Source organism: Triturus cristatus, chromosome 4_1, assembly GCF_964204655.1.
Source record: "Triturus cristatus chromosome 4_1, aTriCri1.1, whole genome shotgun sequence".
NCBI lineage: Eukaryota > Metazoa > Chordata > Amphibia > Caudata > Salamandridae > Triturus > Triturus cristatus.
In genome coordinates, this window is record NC_140585.1 from 42,799,609 (window position 1) to 42,816,489 (window position 16,881).

Here is a 16,881-nt window from a genome sequence, read left to right on the forward strand (position 1 = left end):
CCTGTCAGAAGGGGCGGGAGTAGGAGACAGATCACGTGACCCAGTGGATGATCTGTAAATAATTATGTGCCACACTGCCGGGCATCGACCCACCGTGTGTGCTGGCTCACCAGGCGGGCGGAGCAGCAAGGGGCTGCCTGCCCTGGATCGCCCGTAAGATAACCCAATTTTATTATCATACTATGTTGTATGAAATAAACCTGCAGCAGTTCTTCACCCACAAATAAAGTGTCAGTGTAATCATTGGGTGACGTCTGTGTATGCGTGTTGACTGAAGCGGATGACGGTGTGGTCACTAATCACTCTTACCCATCCACAGGGCTGTTCCTCGCCCCTCCCCTTCCTCTTCTCCCAACACTCCTGCGCTTCCCACCCATATCACAACCCCCACCGCGCCCCCCCCCCCCACTAGTATCAAACTGACACACGGCTCTTTAGCATCATCGAAGCTTCGTTCTGAGGGGCTTGTACAAAAGCCGTATTAGTGAAAACAAATAAAAAGGATTGAAGACCGTAAGTGTTTTAAAGAGAAGCCCAGGCGCGTGATTAAAGTGTGACCCAGTAACACACCCTGTGCAGTGAGACACACACACACACAATGCAATGAAAATCTGCTGTGGTAACAGGTCAGCGGCACTTCCTGCAACCAACGACGCACTGCGACCCCCTAAAGCAAACTCATCAATGGCTTTATTTGATTCGACACCAGCAGCCTCCCTGCTGATATTGCTACTAAATTATTAAATAAGTAATGGAATGAAATATGCCAACGCAGCTCGCAAGACATCACGTTCAAAGTGCTTAACATTTTCATTCGACGACCGTCACTCACTGCAACCGGTAAGTAAAGTAATGTGCTAACACTGTCCTCAAACCACCCACTGAACTGTCATCTACACAGACAGAACAAGCAGGCTTCCAACACAACACACACAACCCATACAGCTAGGTATCACGATGCCAAAACAGCATTAAACACTACCTAAAAACACTCAACACCCAGCAGAACACACCAGACAAAACGAATCACCGTGCCCTTCATTAATCACTACCCAACACACACAACATCCAAAAGGAAACATCAGACAGAGCAAAGTATGCACAACTAACACAGCACACACATCCCATAGAGTTAGGTATCACCACGCCCAAAACAGCATTAAACACTACCTTACACAACACCCAAAAGAAAACAGAGAACGAAACATGTGCATCTAACAGCTAACAGCACACATCCCACGCAGTTATACACCACAATACCCAAAACAGAATTAACCACTACCCAACACACACAACACCCAAAAGAACACTCCAAACAGAACAAAACACGCACATCCCATGCAGTTGGGTAGAACCATGCCCAAAACAGCTTTAACCTCCACCTAACCACACCCAGAAGAACACTCCAAACAGAACAAAACACGCACATCTAACAGCACACACCTCTCATGCAGCTGGGTATCACCATGCCCAAAACAGCTTTAACCTCCACCTAACCACACCCAGAAGAACACTCCAAACAGAACAAAACACGCACATCTAACAGCACACACCTCTCATGCAGCTGGGTATCACCATGCCCAAAACAGCTTTAACCTCCACCTAACCACACCCAGAAGAACACTCCAAACAGAACAAAACACGCACATCTAACAGCACACACCTCTCATGCAGCTGGGTATCACCATGCCCAAAACAGCACTAACTACTACCTAACAACACACAGCATCCAACAGAACAAAGTATGCACATCTATCAAAGCACGCACATCGAACACAGCACACACCTCTCATGCAGCTGGGTATCACCAAGCCCAAAACAGCACTAACTACTACCTAACAACATCCAGAAGAACAGCTCATGCATTTGAGTATCACTATGCCCAAAACAGCTTTAACAAACACAACAGAACACCTCAGACAGAACAAAGCATTCACATCTAACACAGCACGCACATCCCATACAGTTCGGTTTCACCATGCCCAAAACAGCTTTAACCTCCACCTAACCACATCCAAAAGAACACTCCAAACAGAACACGCACATCTAACACACACGTCATGCAGTTATTTATCAACATGCCCAAAACAGCATTAACCACTAATGAACACCCAACAGAACACCTCGGCCAGAACAAAGCATTCACATCTAACACAGCACAGATACGCCGCAAGTAGCGGGCCATGACTGTGCTGAGAACACACCCGTTGTTGACTTGCCACTCACACATCCTCAACAGCACACAGACAGAACCCTGTAAACAGAAATCTTTATTGTCCAGTTCATTAAAACAATCACCATATGCGAATATTTGATTTCTTTTTGGTACAGCACACGAATGCCATACGGCGTCTTGGCGCGGAGGAGTCGTGGCGCTAGCAGTGTTGTAAGTGGGAAAAGAGAGGTGTCTAGACGGAGCTAAGATTGGACCGCAAAGAGGCAGGCTTTTAGGTCTTTCCTGAAACTGGGCAGGGTGGTCTGTGGTTTCAGATAAAGAGGGAGGCTGTTCCAGAGTTTAGCCGTGCTGCCTATGAACCTCCTGCCGCCCCAGTTTGCCAACTTGAAACGGGGAAGGATGACGTTTCTGGCTGAGACCGGGCGCAACGCTGGGGCAGGTGACACCACTGAAGCCTCTAGTTCAGGTGTTCAGGGCCTGAGCCATGCAGGGCCTTGTGGGGGATTCAGAGGGTTTTAATGGGATAGGTTTTTTGTAGGCAGCCAGTGGAGTTTGTGTAGAGCCTAGAAGGTTGACTGGAGCTTGGACTCCCTATTAGCAGCCGGGCAGCGGCATTCTGCCGTCTCTGCTGCTTTCTTAGCAGTCTCTGTTGCACATTGCGATAGAGAGCGTTGCAGTAATCAAGTTTTTGATAAGAACAGCATAAAAATCACTGTATTCTGGAGTTCATGGGGGATAAAAGGAAGAATTTCTTAACTTTTCCCAAGCTGTTGAAGCTGGATGAAGTGAGAGCGTTCACCTGTGCTCGGAAAGTCAGTTTAGCATCGACTAGGACGCCCAGGATTCTGACCTTGAAACAATATAGAACAATAACTTTTAATTTATTTCTTAAACAAGTATCAAAAGCATAAAAAGCCACTTTCTTTTGTGGCGATTTAAATAGAGTTTCATAAGTCTATACATGTGGTGAGTGTACAATTAAATTATAAACGGTATCTAGACAGTCTTGAGGAGGCGAAGCCGTCACCATGGATCGGCTGCATGTGTGGTCAGGAGCACGATCAATTCCAATAGAGCTATTGGACACGAAAAAACCAAAGGCGAGCAGGATGTGGTCCCGCGGCGAGTCGTACGTAGCGGGTTGGAGGATTTTCTCATTTCCCCTCTTCTGGCCGTCGGTGTAATTCAAAGAGGAGAAAGGAAGGATGCGGATACAGATCATGTGAACCTTTGAGAGTGGCATGCGTTGGACACGGAATCTACATGTGTTGTGATAGTTTATCTATGCACATGGGGACTTTAGACATATTTGGAGAATCGAAAAGCTAAACAACTATCCGTACTATTGAAGCATTGATTGATAGCGAATTACCAATTCCATATCCTCATTTCCCGGAATATTGGTCGAGGAAAGCTCCATCTTCCAGGATCGAAGGCTAGATGAGCACAAAGGACGTGTGCTAGTGAATCTTCGAGATACGGGTAGAATCACGAAGATGGAGTCGATCTATTATATGCCCATTTAAAGGTCATTTCTCGGAGATCAAAAAACCCAAATCTTAGCCATAGAAATTGGAATTTTGTTTATCGGTAAATCACCCAATCCAGACAGTTTGGCGGCGGTGAGTTTCTATAGGAAGCTGCTGCAAATGGACTGTGCCGTTTAGCACGCGGATGTGCGAATCCAAATCTCTGGAATTTAATGCAATTATTTTCTTGAGGTATTGTTTGTAAGCGTGATAAGACAGGGTAAGGTCCCTTGGTGGAGTCCTTAGAGGTCTCTGTGTGGCGTGAATGGTAAGTGACAATGGGGTGCGACAGGTCTGTGCAAACTCTCGGCTAAGACGGTGCATTGGGGGAACCCTCCTCCGCTTTCGGTAGCTTCTACCAGAATTTGAACAGTGCCCTCTATTTGATCCAGATCCGAAGGAGCAGACCAATTTCCAGTCGGATTGGTCTTTCCATCGTGGAGTTAGGCACCCAGAACAACGATTTATATAGATTAAATTGAGCCCGGATTAGCCAATTGTTAAGTTTTCCCGGTAACAAATCCAGGCCATAAGTTAGCAACAAGAGGTACTTTGCGTTTAATACTCTTATCGGGGTCTCAATCATGGACCTGATGTTTGCTGCACTGATTTTACCAAAGCAAACAGGATTCCTGCTGCCTGAGTGAGCAGATTTTGCATGTGTTGATTATAATGACCTGATCAGGAGTATTAGACTTATCCTTAACAAAAAGAGAAGTTGTCACAGAGCCTTCTCTGGCGCGGCTCCAAAGATATGGAACTCTCTTCCACCAGAAATACGCAGAATCTCCAGAACAACTGTGTTCACACTGGAAGTCAAAAGATTCCTGATGAATAAACTCCTTCACTAATTGGGCTGGGCTCTCTGGCCCGCTGACATTGTTCCTACTTCCTTTGTTTCTACATTTACCATTACACTTTTTTGTCATACTGTGTCTCACTTTCGTTATCCTGTTCTATTGTGTAACATAACTTCCTTTTGGAATTTTCATGTACCTTATGATCATTTGTGTTTTTAACTTGCTGTTTACATTATTGTCCTTCGAATTCAAGTTTGATTGTAAAGCGCTCTGATATCCTTTGGAATCTGGTTCGCGCTATATAAAACTTTATAAATAAATAAAATAGGAATTCATAAGATGTTGTGCTCAGATTCTCCTAGTTTCCATTGTAATGAGTCGATGCGTATCCTTTTGAAAACGGAATTATTTTGGTCTTTTGTTGGCTGATTTCAAGACTGTTTCGCTTGCAATACTTTTGACGGTTATCGGGCGAGTGCTGGAGCTGTATCGCAGTGTAGACAAGAATAGCCATGTCGCCTGCGAGCTGTGACACCCGAAGAGCAAGGCCGGTTAGTTAAGGTGGATATGACCTTCCTTTGCAAACGCTGGGCCTATGTCCATGACGAAGAGATTGAATAAGATGGGTAACCGGGGGGCATCCTTGCTTCTTCCCTTTGGTGATGAAGATCTTTTCTTGTTGAGGTATCGTCTGCGTCCAGCTTGCTTTGTATCCACTTGTTTGGATGCTGCACACTCATGGCATTAAGCATCTTGTCCGGTAGTTCCCAGTTGCTAAGTGTGGCCCAAAGCAAATTCCTATCAATCCTGCCAAAAGCCTTCTTGAAGCCTCTGAAGCGAGCAGAGGGGTTTATTAGCAGTAGGTGACTAGTGAACGAGTAATGCGAGCGACATGAGATCATGGACACTGCCGCTTTTTTTTCCTAGATTCGGCCTGAAACCAGGGACCGAGACTGTGGGTTGATGCCCAGTCCCAAAGCTCCTACAAAGCCAAATGTGAAGTATTTTGCGTCCACCTCCAGCAAGGCTACGAGTCTTTAGTTTGACGGGCCATTCCTACTGTCTTTACACGGACACGTTGGATGTAGGACCCCTGCAATGATGGTGGGTATTCTAGCTGGGAAGTAGAAGTTTTCAACGACTCATCTCAGCGCTTCCAGCCAAAAGGTAGGATTGGTCTAAAGATGCTTGCTGAGACGCCGCTGGGCCCGGGTGGGGCATCTTTTCTTCTTTTTGCTAGACGATCGCCGTTGCTCCCGCGTGCGAGTGATGGAGCGGGGATGCTGTCCTGATGCTTCGCCACTAAGGTTTCAATTTCCTGATACTTAATTATCATTTGGAAACAATCAGGATAGGGGGTATCCTTGCTTTGAGTTTGTTTGTTTGACTTTGGCTGTATTGAATCTTGTTACTAATATTTTCCCCAATCGTGGCCTTGAATTGGTTATTAATAGGAGACCCGTCGCCAGAACCCAGAATTGCTTGCAGTGCAGGCTTTCTGCAACAATATCGAGTTTGATTCTTTTCGCTTCCCATATTAGATTTTTATATCTGATCCGCTGGCGTGTCATGGCCTTTTTTCCTTCATCGTTGTCCATTTTGTTTGTAGATCTAATAAATCAGAGCAGCCTCCTTTTCTCCTGCCTTCGTGAGACTGTAAACTACATTTTTTGGAGTGTTGTTTGTTTTACGGATATGGCTTCGACTTCATCGTGCAGGGATTCCCAATTGATTCATCGTTCAAGACCATGTTATGTGGTCGAAGGGGTCACTGGTTTGAGGAGAGCTAGGAAAATATCTATCCCAAGAGATCCCACCGGACCCCGGGCATCCAATCCGATAATGATCTTTGACCGACAGCGACCATTTTAATCGGCTTGCTTTGGAGGCTGTAACGCTGCTTTCTGTAACTTTTGACCAAGGTAGAGAGTACTTGGTGATCGCTCTAAGCAACATTTTATGGGCAGTGGTCAGTTTCATCATTGGTCATACTGGCTACAAGCAGCAAGGAGCCAGGAATATAGTCTGCTACTGCCCTAGGTTTTGCGCTGGCGACTGGCGTGTGTAAAAGCTGCAGATTTGCCAGAAGGTAAGTGTTCGTTAAGGGCCATTACACCCACAGAAAGGAGGGACTCCAGTCGGCGCAGGCCAAGTGGGTCAGTTCTTTGGGGCAGAGGAAGGACAGTGGCATTTACCAGAATCATCCTCGGCTCCAGTTCCGTATGTGCTCGGATTGAAGTGTAAAATGGGTGAGGGTAAAGTTGCCCGTAATTAAATGTTCAAAATTCGTATTTGTTCCAAGAACGTAGGTTATATAATTGACAAGCAAGGTAAAGTTTGAGTGAAGGGTCTGTGGGTTAGGATTGGGGTCCAAAGTTACCAGTTTCTTTGAGACGGCTTCGGAATGACCAGTTGACTCCTAGAAGCCGTGGCATGCTGATGACTAGAGCGGATAGCTCTAGCTCGAGGGTTGTTTTGACCAGGATTGCTATGCCACCGACTGACCTGCCCGGTCAGAAGGCTGGTCAGCTGGGGGATATTGAACTTTGCATTCTGGAAGAAGGGGTGGGGGGTACTCCAATTTCCACATTTCACAGTCATTGCATCATTTTGAAGTATTTGTCCAGCCAGCTATGTTCTATAAACAGAGAGGCAATTATTTTTAGTAAATTAATTTTTGTTTCATTATTTAATTGTATTTAAAATGTTTTTTTTTTCTTTTTAAACAATATTTTATTGCATGGATGTATCTATATGTATTATTTATATAATTACATGTAAACAATTTTTAAATTATAATATACATTAAAAATATTAACTTAACTCCGCCTCTCATCCTTCTGATGTAGATAAAATGAGTACCATTGAGTTGGGTAACAAACATCTGTTATTCAGCGCCAAGATACACTTGGGTGAGCGTGCGCTTCACAAATATGCATTGTGTTTTGTTAGCCAGGATCAGTTGTGAGTTGTATATTTAAAGAGTTCCACCTGCAGGATCGGTCACCTCGGTTGTTGACATTTATAAGAATTTCATGATCATCATCAGGGGTGGGGGAGTGTAAACAAGTTGTCCCTGCCTTTCACCCACCACAGTCCAGATAGAAGGGTGGATGGTTCTGATGCTCCCTCAACCATGAGACCTACAACCACCTCCGTTACATAACAAGTCGCAGGCGATTCACCCTCTGAATAACTCAAGCAGCACTCATCTGATCTAGTAAGACCTCCGGCCACGCCCTTCAAACACCAACAGCCAATACCTTGTCTCAATCGAACTAAAGTCATTTCTATCCAATCAGAGTCCACCTGCATCCATTCATGGCTAATGTTCATGCAGCCAACACCCAGCTCCATCCAATCTCTGACCAGCCAATGCGTATCTGCATCCTCCCACCATCCATCTACAACCACCCAATGCCCATCTGCATCCACCCACTGCCCATCTTCAACCGGCAAGTGCCCATCTGCATCCATCCAGCATCTACCGCCATCTGTCCAAAAGCCACTTATATACAACGAAAGCAATCTCCAAGAACTCACCTGCATCCACCCACCATCCATCTCCATCCACCAACGTTCACCTGCATCCATCCAACACACATCTGCATCTATCCAGCATCCGCTTCTATCTGTCCAAAGGCCACTTCCGCCCAACAAAAGCAATCCCCAACCGCCCAGCGCCCACCTCCATCCATCCAACACCCATCTTCATCTGTACAATGGTCACTTCTATCCAACCACAACTATTTCCAACCACCCAACATCCATCTGCATCATCCAACACCTACTTCTATAATACCAACCTCCATCTGTCCAAAAGTACTTTCCATTCAAACACAGAACTCTCCAACCAGCCAACGCCCAGCGGCATCTATCCAACACCCATCATGATCTTACACACACCCACCTCCATCAAATGCCAATCTTCACCCAACCAAATCATCGTCAAACAAAAACTCCATTTACACCCACCTAAATTTCACCTAAATCCATCCAACACCCATCTCTAGCTGGCAAATGCCCATTTCAAGCCACCAAGCGCCCATATTCAGATGTCTGGTGCCCTCCACAGCCCTTCAATGCCAATTTCGATCTATCAAACCCCCTTCTCCGTCCTTTCTTGCAACATAAAAATCTTGACGTGGCAACGGAGATGTGACCATATTACAGTGCCCATCCTCCAGATGTGAAATACAGCACCTCCTCCTCCAGTACCGTTCCATTTAAAGCGCTGCTTCCCGCTGCCTTCGTCCAGGACTTCTGAGTGGTGCTGTAAGCACACACCCACAGTTTGCACAGCACGGAGTGCAGTGCGTAGCAGTCGCAATAACAGCACCAGAAGAGATTCGTTGCATGGATAGGGGGCTAGTATGCCAACTCTGCATCTTTTACCCTGCGCATCTGCACCATACCTGCATGATGTGCTCCACATTTTATGTGGTAAAAATTATGCGGATAAAGCCCCCTGGGAGGTGCACTTGCGCCCGAGTAGTAACCCGGATTAGGGCGTCAGCCTGAGTTTGCGCCTGAATCTAGATTGGCACTACACTTGGAATGGGGGTGTAGGGGTCTTCGAGGTGTGGTGCAGCACTACACAAGTGTCCTCATTCAGTCATGCATTCATTGAAGATGGGGAGACCTGGGGGCCCCCAAAACGCCTCTCCTTGCCTAAATTTCCATGTTTTAAAAACTGAGCGTCAGCTTGCACCGTGTTGAAAACCCTACGCTCCTCCACATGCAGAAATCACTTCCGGGTCAGAGGGCACTTCGTATGACATGGGAAGATTGAGAGGTCAGGCCAATGAAATTAAGCTAAGAAATTACACTGTGCTGGTCTGATGTCAAGATGGTGCTCACCCCCTAAACCCCGCCCCCTTCACCCCCACCTCGCCCCCAAACAAATCAAGCAGCTTGGTTTAAGCCCCCTTTGTAACCAGGGGCTCCAGACGGCAGAAGGCCCGGATGTCTGATCCCTGGCACAGGGTCCGGGCGCCAGGCCCAGTGCCAGCTGTTGGCACTGGTAGAAATGGGTTATTAAAGAAAACCTCAAACATTTGTGTGGAAAGAATTGGAGACAAAGACCACAAACCCAGCGCAGAGTGCAGTTTTAGTATAAAGGAGGGTTATTATCGGCAGAGCAGCAGACACCACGGAGGCAAACACGGGCACAATGAACCCCAAAAGGGGGAGGTTTGAAGAGGACCGAGTGAAGCAAAGACAAGCAGAAAGGGCCCGGGGCCCAGGAGCTCCAGACAAACACGGACACAAGAAACCCTAAAGGGGAGGCTTGAAGAGGAGAACAGAGTGAAGCAAAGACCAGCACAGAGAGCCCGGGGCCCAGGGGCTCCAGACAAACACGGGCGCAAGAAACCCTAAAGGGGAAACTTGCAGAGGAGAACAGAGTGAAACAAAGACCAGCACAGAGAGCCCGGGGCCCAGGAGCTCCAGACAAACACGGGCACAAGAAACCCCAAAAGGGGAGGCTTGCAGAGGAGAACAGGGTGAAGCAAAGACAAGCACAGAGAGCCCGGGGCCAAGGAGCTCCAGACAAACACGGGCACAAGAAACCCCCAAAGGGGGAGGCTTGAAGAGGAGGACAGAGAGAAACAGAGACAAGCAGAAAGGGCCCGGGGCCCAGGAGCTCCAGACAAACACGGGCACAAGAAACCCTAAAGGGGAGGCTGTCAGAGGAGAACAGAGTGAAGCAAAGACAAGCACAGAGAGCCCGGGGCCAAGGAGCTCCAGACAAACACGGGCACAAGAAACCCCAAAAGGGGAGGCTTGCAGAGGAGAACAGGGTGAAGCAAAGACAAGCACAGAGAGCCCGGGGCCCAGGAGCTCCAGACACGGGCACAAGAAACCCCTAAAGGGGAGGCTGTCAGAGGAGAACAGAGTGAAACAGAGACAAGCACAGAGAGCCCGGGGCCCCGGAGCTCCAGAGAAACACGGGCACAAGACACCCTAAAGGGGAAACTTGCAGAGGAGAACAGAGTGAAGCAAAGACCAGCACAGAGAGCCCGGGGCCCAGGAGCTCCAGACAAACACGGGCACAAGAAACCCTAAAGGGGAGGTTTGCAGAGGAGGACAGAGTGAAACAGAGACAAGCACAGAGAGCCCGGGGCCCCGGAGCTCCAGAGAAACACGGGCACAAGACACCCTAAAGGGGAGGCTTGCAGAGGAGGACAGAGTGAAACAGAGACAAGCACAGAGAGCCCGGGGCCCAGGAGCTCCAGACAAACACGGGCACAAGAAACCCTAAAGGGGAGGCTGTCAGAGGAGAACAGAGTGAAACAGAGACACGCACAGAGAGCCCGGGCCCAGGAGCTCCAAACACCGGCACAAGAAACCCTAAAGGGGAGGCTTGCAAAGGAGAACAGAGTGAAACAGAGACAAGCACAGAGAGCCCGGGGCCCAGGAGCTCCAGACAAACATATACACAATACACCCCAAAAGGATGAGACTTGCAGAAGAGAAGAGATTAAAACAGAGACGCGCACAGAGAGCCCGGGGTCCCGAAGCCGGAGACAAACATGTAGACCAGGGCTTCGCCGAGATCACGGGGCAACGGAGGCTCGGAGTTTGTTACAAGCAGGGAGTGTAGAAAATAAAAGGAAATGAAGACAGAAATAATGAAAAAGGCAAGACAAACCAAAGGCTTCATTCAAGAGCCTGCGTCACTAGGTCGGGGAAAGCTCCCAGAGGACGGTAAACAAAGAAGGCTTCGCCCCCTTCAGGGGGCACAAGGAGATGGCACCATCAGCTGGAACCCGTGGTAACAGGAGGATAAGGAGGAGGGAGATAACAAGGTGAAGACGGATACGAGGAGTCACTGTTGTGTGTTCCACCCCGCCTCACCAAGCAGGAGGTTTGTGCTACCATATTTGGTGGGAGCAACCAGCCTTGATTCGGCCTCTATATCAACAGTGTTTCTTGTTTTCATGCAGTGGTCGAAGTGTGTGTGTGGGGTGTGGGGGGGGGGGGGGGTGGAAGGGGGTAGTATCTGAGAGGCATGACGTGCCCATACTTTAATTTTAGAAAAACTGTTCCCCTACTTTTTGTCAAAAGACCACCGTCCCAGGATGGTTCATTCCGAGAGCTGGGATGCTTTGGCTGAAGTGTCAGTGCTGTGAAACCGAGGGCGCGGCAGACAGCTAAACAAGCCTTCCTGCCAGGGTGCCTCCTGCCTGAAAGAAATGCAAACATGTGCAGCTGCTCAATCTGCATATATAAAGCCTGCTTCAAACCTGGAATTGGATTTAATTGATGGATTCACTAGAACAGTGATACTCAAAGTACGCCCGGGGAGGAGGGGGGGCACGCCGCCCTCCTGACCTCCGGGGCAGAAGCGGCAGCACTGGACTGCTGTCTGCTCCACTCAGCACCAACATGGAAAAGAATGTTAAACACACAGCAGGCACTTATTTAAAGGTTAATTACAGTTAGGGAAAGGAAGTAACTAGGCCCTTAACTTTAGGAACGCCTTCATTTTTAAAGGCAGCCACTAGATATACATGGTTTGCTTTACCTACACCCACTTTACACCTCCGCTGGCATCAGTGTGGCCCTCGGTCACACCATAGACCACATTTTGCAGCCCATGGGAAAATGTTTGAGTACCATGCACTATAAGCTTTTAAATGAAACGCTTTTTTTTTTTTAATAGCACAAACTTGACCCGAAGGTATCGAGTGCTTTACACGAGCACCAGTTGTGTTACAGGAGGACACATTAATTTTTGATAGGCACGTGGAGATTAAGCGATTTGCCCAGAATCACATGATGTTGCGTGCTTGCCGAAGCTCGAACCCGGTTCCCCAGATTTGAGGTCGACCGATCTAGCCTTTAGGCCAACTCCTCTCCCCATTTATTCTTTTTGAGAGGTGTGGTAAGGGACCTACCAGCTCAGCTGTGACGTGTGTGCTTTTAAAAGACAATTATAAAAATATTTGCACTGCGTCCAGTCTGGGCATTACTAAAATCGACATCATAATACTCCATTCAGCACATAAATAGCCGTAAAAGATACATAAAAGCCTGAAGAAAAACAAAAACAAGAAAACTTATAATAACAGGTACTTTAAACATGATGCGGCAAACCACTCCAGATAATCACAGGTCACAGTCAATCCAGGGCACAACCGTGACCAAGATCATAATACCCTGTGCCCCCGCTCGAAGAGATATGATCAGACACACCCCTGGCAAACATCGCGGGTACTTAAGAGTTGAATATAAAATAATGCAACCTTACATTTCCTGAACCTCAAAGGTTTTAACATTGGCTTGATAAATAGTAAAAGATAGCATTTACAAAATGTGCACAAAAAAAAAAAAAAGCGCATCACGGACTGATCTGAGCGTCCATCATAACCGTCAAAAGGCGACCCCCGGCACTGGCCCGGAGCTCAACAAGTAAAGATCTCTCCTATCGTGAGAGGCATAGCACGGCACAACACCGAACCCTCAGGGACGAGGAGCATAAGATACTCTGTAACAGCTCTTTTGCTGGTTTTATTTTCATGTCTCTGGGAGGACAAAGGTCTAGGAAACGCAGCGTCGCCATCTTCTCATCTTAGTATCTTAACGTAAGAGGCGCATCAAACGTCGCTGGTAGATTCAATGCAGGGCAGGTTTGTCGTATATTGGCCAACCAGGGGATTGAATGGCTCTTATCCAAATGTAGTCAATCCATAGTAATACCGCTGCTCAGATTCGCCTCCGCATCAACCCACAGTCAGAGGGGTGCAGCCTGGCTTTACCTGGGATCTACTCAAGGCTATGCTCCGAGGGTATAATATAATGGCAGTTCGTAACGGGTAGGTGCAGGATCGGCCTACAGGGACGATATTCTTCGATCTGAAAGGTATTAACATTATTCCCCCCAAATCCCTGCCCCATAACGCACCGTAGATACGCGCGGAGTGTTGTAGATATTCAGAAACGGAGATGTCAGTCCGCTAACATCGCCCTGAGGCAAGTTGGCTATGACACCGGCCGCTCCGCAAAGCTTCAGCCGCGAGTTGCTAATCCACAGCTGCCAGGAAGATGCACTATTATAAAAAGCCCCAAAATCATGCACACTTCCCAAGGAGTTCCACCTCACCACTAATTTAGACATACTTTTCTGCCTTACCCACAACCCCTAATGTGTGATTTTCCATAATTTGTAACCATGTCCAACGCACTCATTAAAACCACACTGATAAGGACAAATAACTTTTTGGGTGTTAGCCCACATTTTTTAAATGAGTAAATATCACCTGTACAATGACCTTGACCATACTATCAATGAGCGAGATGGGGGCAACAACATTTGGGTGACTTCCGATCCCCTCTTTAAAGATGGGGACTATTGTAAAAGTGTCCAAGATCTTGGAATCCTACCGCATAAGGAATTATTAAAAACATTTGTTATCAGTTGCCCCCATAACTCGATGTTCCATTTGATTAAATCCATGGGGACTCCATCCGGTCCCGGAGCGTTACCTTTCTGGCTCTGCCTAATAGCAAGAGTGACTTCCTCTAGGATGATTGACATGGTTGGAGAGTCGGAGAAGTTGTCACTCAAGCGCTCCTGTAAGCGTTCATCTTCCACCAAATGATAAGTCCCACTAAAATGTGTAACTCCTTCAGAACCTGGAACGGTACAACTTAGATGGGGGTTGGGTGGGATTGGTAAGTGACGCGCTTTCCAAGAATTCCCAGTTCCTGATTTCAAGGCCTTCTTTCTGAACCTCAGGATTTATTTATAGACTTTGCACACTTCCTGCACCACAATAGGATGTTTAGGGTTTGAAGAAAGGGCGTTCCTTAGCCTACGATTGGCTCAGGAACAATGACTGTCAAACCAGCGGTGAGTCACCTGCTCACGCCTAATTGGTTGCAAAAGTAACTGCCTAATGCTCTGGTTCAAAGTGTCAAAACGGCCAATCGTTTCAGCCCGTTGGACATCGGACTAACAATGCAGGAATGTCATAGGATGAGGCTTGAGCAGCGTGGTGACGGTTGCCCCCGGGTCTGTCAAATGCCACACGAGCCTCAGGCCATCACTGGTATACATACAGCACTATAGAGTTGGATACCTCAGGGGGCGGCGTTTTACCCACGGGGCAATGTCCTACAAAAGAGAAAGCCTTGTGAGCTCCCCATTCCATCGCTAGGATTTCACCACACGAGAACCATGTTAAAAACTGCCTGTTGCAAAACGTCTGTCGATTCCTGAAGCCCTGCCGCGCCCTCCAACTAGATCCACAAGATGATGTTCTGCCAGGTATCTGCCCAGCTCTCCTCTGCGATCAGGTCTCCCCCAGTGAGGATGGAGATGGGCCAAGTCTTGTACATAGTCTCCAGTTTTGCATGAAAATCCCCCCAGAGGAGAAAATTTGTTTGTGTATTTTTGCAGGGTCCTATTTTCCTTAAATCGGCTAAAAAAAGAAAACCAACTTATAAAATGAATATACTCAGGATTTAAAAAATCCTTATTATTGAAACGAATAAAAGTAAAAAAGTGCGGAGTTCGTCCTTAATAAGCAAAGCCTAAAGGCCGGATTTCCGGGTTTAGATGAGTCCAGACAGAGTCGTATCTCGCCGTAATCTGAGAGGACTTCTACTAGACAGAATACTGTGTATTTGTGAGTTATTTCCACAGATGACCTGACTATATTCACAGCAGGTTACCCTGGGGCTGTGGATTTTCTATAACTGGAACCAAATAGGTCTACGTCTCAGATTGCGGCGAGATACAATGAATGTTTTTTATCTCTACACTATTACACATTGACTATAGGAACACCAATGTTTCTTTACTCAGCCTTGAAAAAGTCCATCGGCCGAAACACGTGTCAGCTAATGCTTGCTTTGTTGTCACTCTTTGTTCCACCAAAACTGTGTAAAAATGCTGAGAAGAATAAGAAACGCACAGCATATAGTTTGACTTTGTAGTACTATATTACTGTTGAAATACAGTGACCACTGGGCTACTGCGTGTGCTTCGGTAACTATCACTGACATTTTCTGGTCGGGGGCTTGTGTTTCTATCTTGTCTATTACACCCTAGGTGGCGAGTGTGTGTACCACGAAAACACCAACCCACACTTAAAACTGCTTTCCTAAAAAAATTACACAAATATTTTCCTGAATACAAACAGAATCTAGATGGGCAATCGCTGTGGCATAGCCATCACCCCTTGTTGTTTATGACCAGATGAGGATGAAAGATCGGTAGAAAAAAAACCTAGCGGAACCATAGTAGTGTTACTTCCTAAAACCACGTAACTCAAGACCCCAAACAGAAGACTCTGTACTAAGGAAGGAGACTTAAAGATTATGATTGCGCAATCACCCCACCCCCCATTGAAACATGGGCCCAGGTCCAATCCACCAAACTCTGCGTGTCATCAGGATATTGTTGGCAAGAAAAAATGGGAACCCTCTATTGTGTGCAAGCCAATCTAAAACTTTGTTACTGAGCTCACGGTTAGTCTCTGCCTATGCTTTACGCAAAAGAGGAACTCCAATAAGAATGGCCACGTATGGGGCGCGCGGCTGGAGGCAGATTCATTTTAGTCTGGGTTAAGTGCGGCTTGCAGCGGGGTGGTCTTGCCAATCGCTGCTTTGAGAGAGCTCCAACTCTACTCGGCAGTAAACGGGTTGCTTCGGGAAAAACAGGGCGCAGCTCAGATGGGAGGTTGTCCCCAGACTCTGGTGCTAAAGGGATTGCATTCGGCTGGCTGGCATAGTCCCCTTCAGGCACTGCTGAGGTGTCTAAGTTATAGCGCAGCAAAAGGAAAATGGAGGATTCATCAGAGTCAGTCCCAGATCTCAGCGACCCTGATTGGCCATGTTGCCTGGATATTAATGCAATTCGCCGTTTCATAGTCTTGAGCCACTTAACAAAAGGGTCAAGTTCAGCAGAAAAAAGTTCCTTCATTTTTCCAAAACATAGAAGTTTAATTGGTACCTGGACAGGGATAGACTAGTAATTGATTTGTACCTTTATCTTGGTACATTTTTTTTCGATGAAAGGGCAGGATACGGATCACATAACACTTTGGGGGGCCTTTGTTACGCCACTGGCAGGGCCCTCTCTCAGACAAGGCCCTTTTTTAGATTATATAATATTTTTGGGAGGCATTATTTTAGGCATGTCCTGTCAGTTAACAGGGTTAATACTCCCTCTTCGCGTTTCTGTGCTTGCGAAGTGTTGGACATGAGACTTAGGGACTACTTTGAGGGGATTGTAGGACACATTTTCCATCAGATATGTAATTTGAATACTTTGGCCGCCTCCGTCTCGTTTGGAATCGGTCGTACCACTTTTAGTGGGCTGGGACGGTTCCCGACTTCGGTTCTTGAAGGTTCTGCTCTATTCGAG

General features: G+C 47.0%; 1 protein-coding gene across 1 annotated transcript in view; it reads right to left on the reverse strand.

The window, feature by feature from the left end:
* Positions 1 to 16,881, reverse strand: part of TMEM132A (transmembrane protein 132A) — a 293,626-nt gene that overhangs the window by 202,107 nt on the left and 74,638 nt on the right. The gene's annotated exons all lie outside the window — the stretch shown is intronic.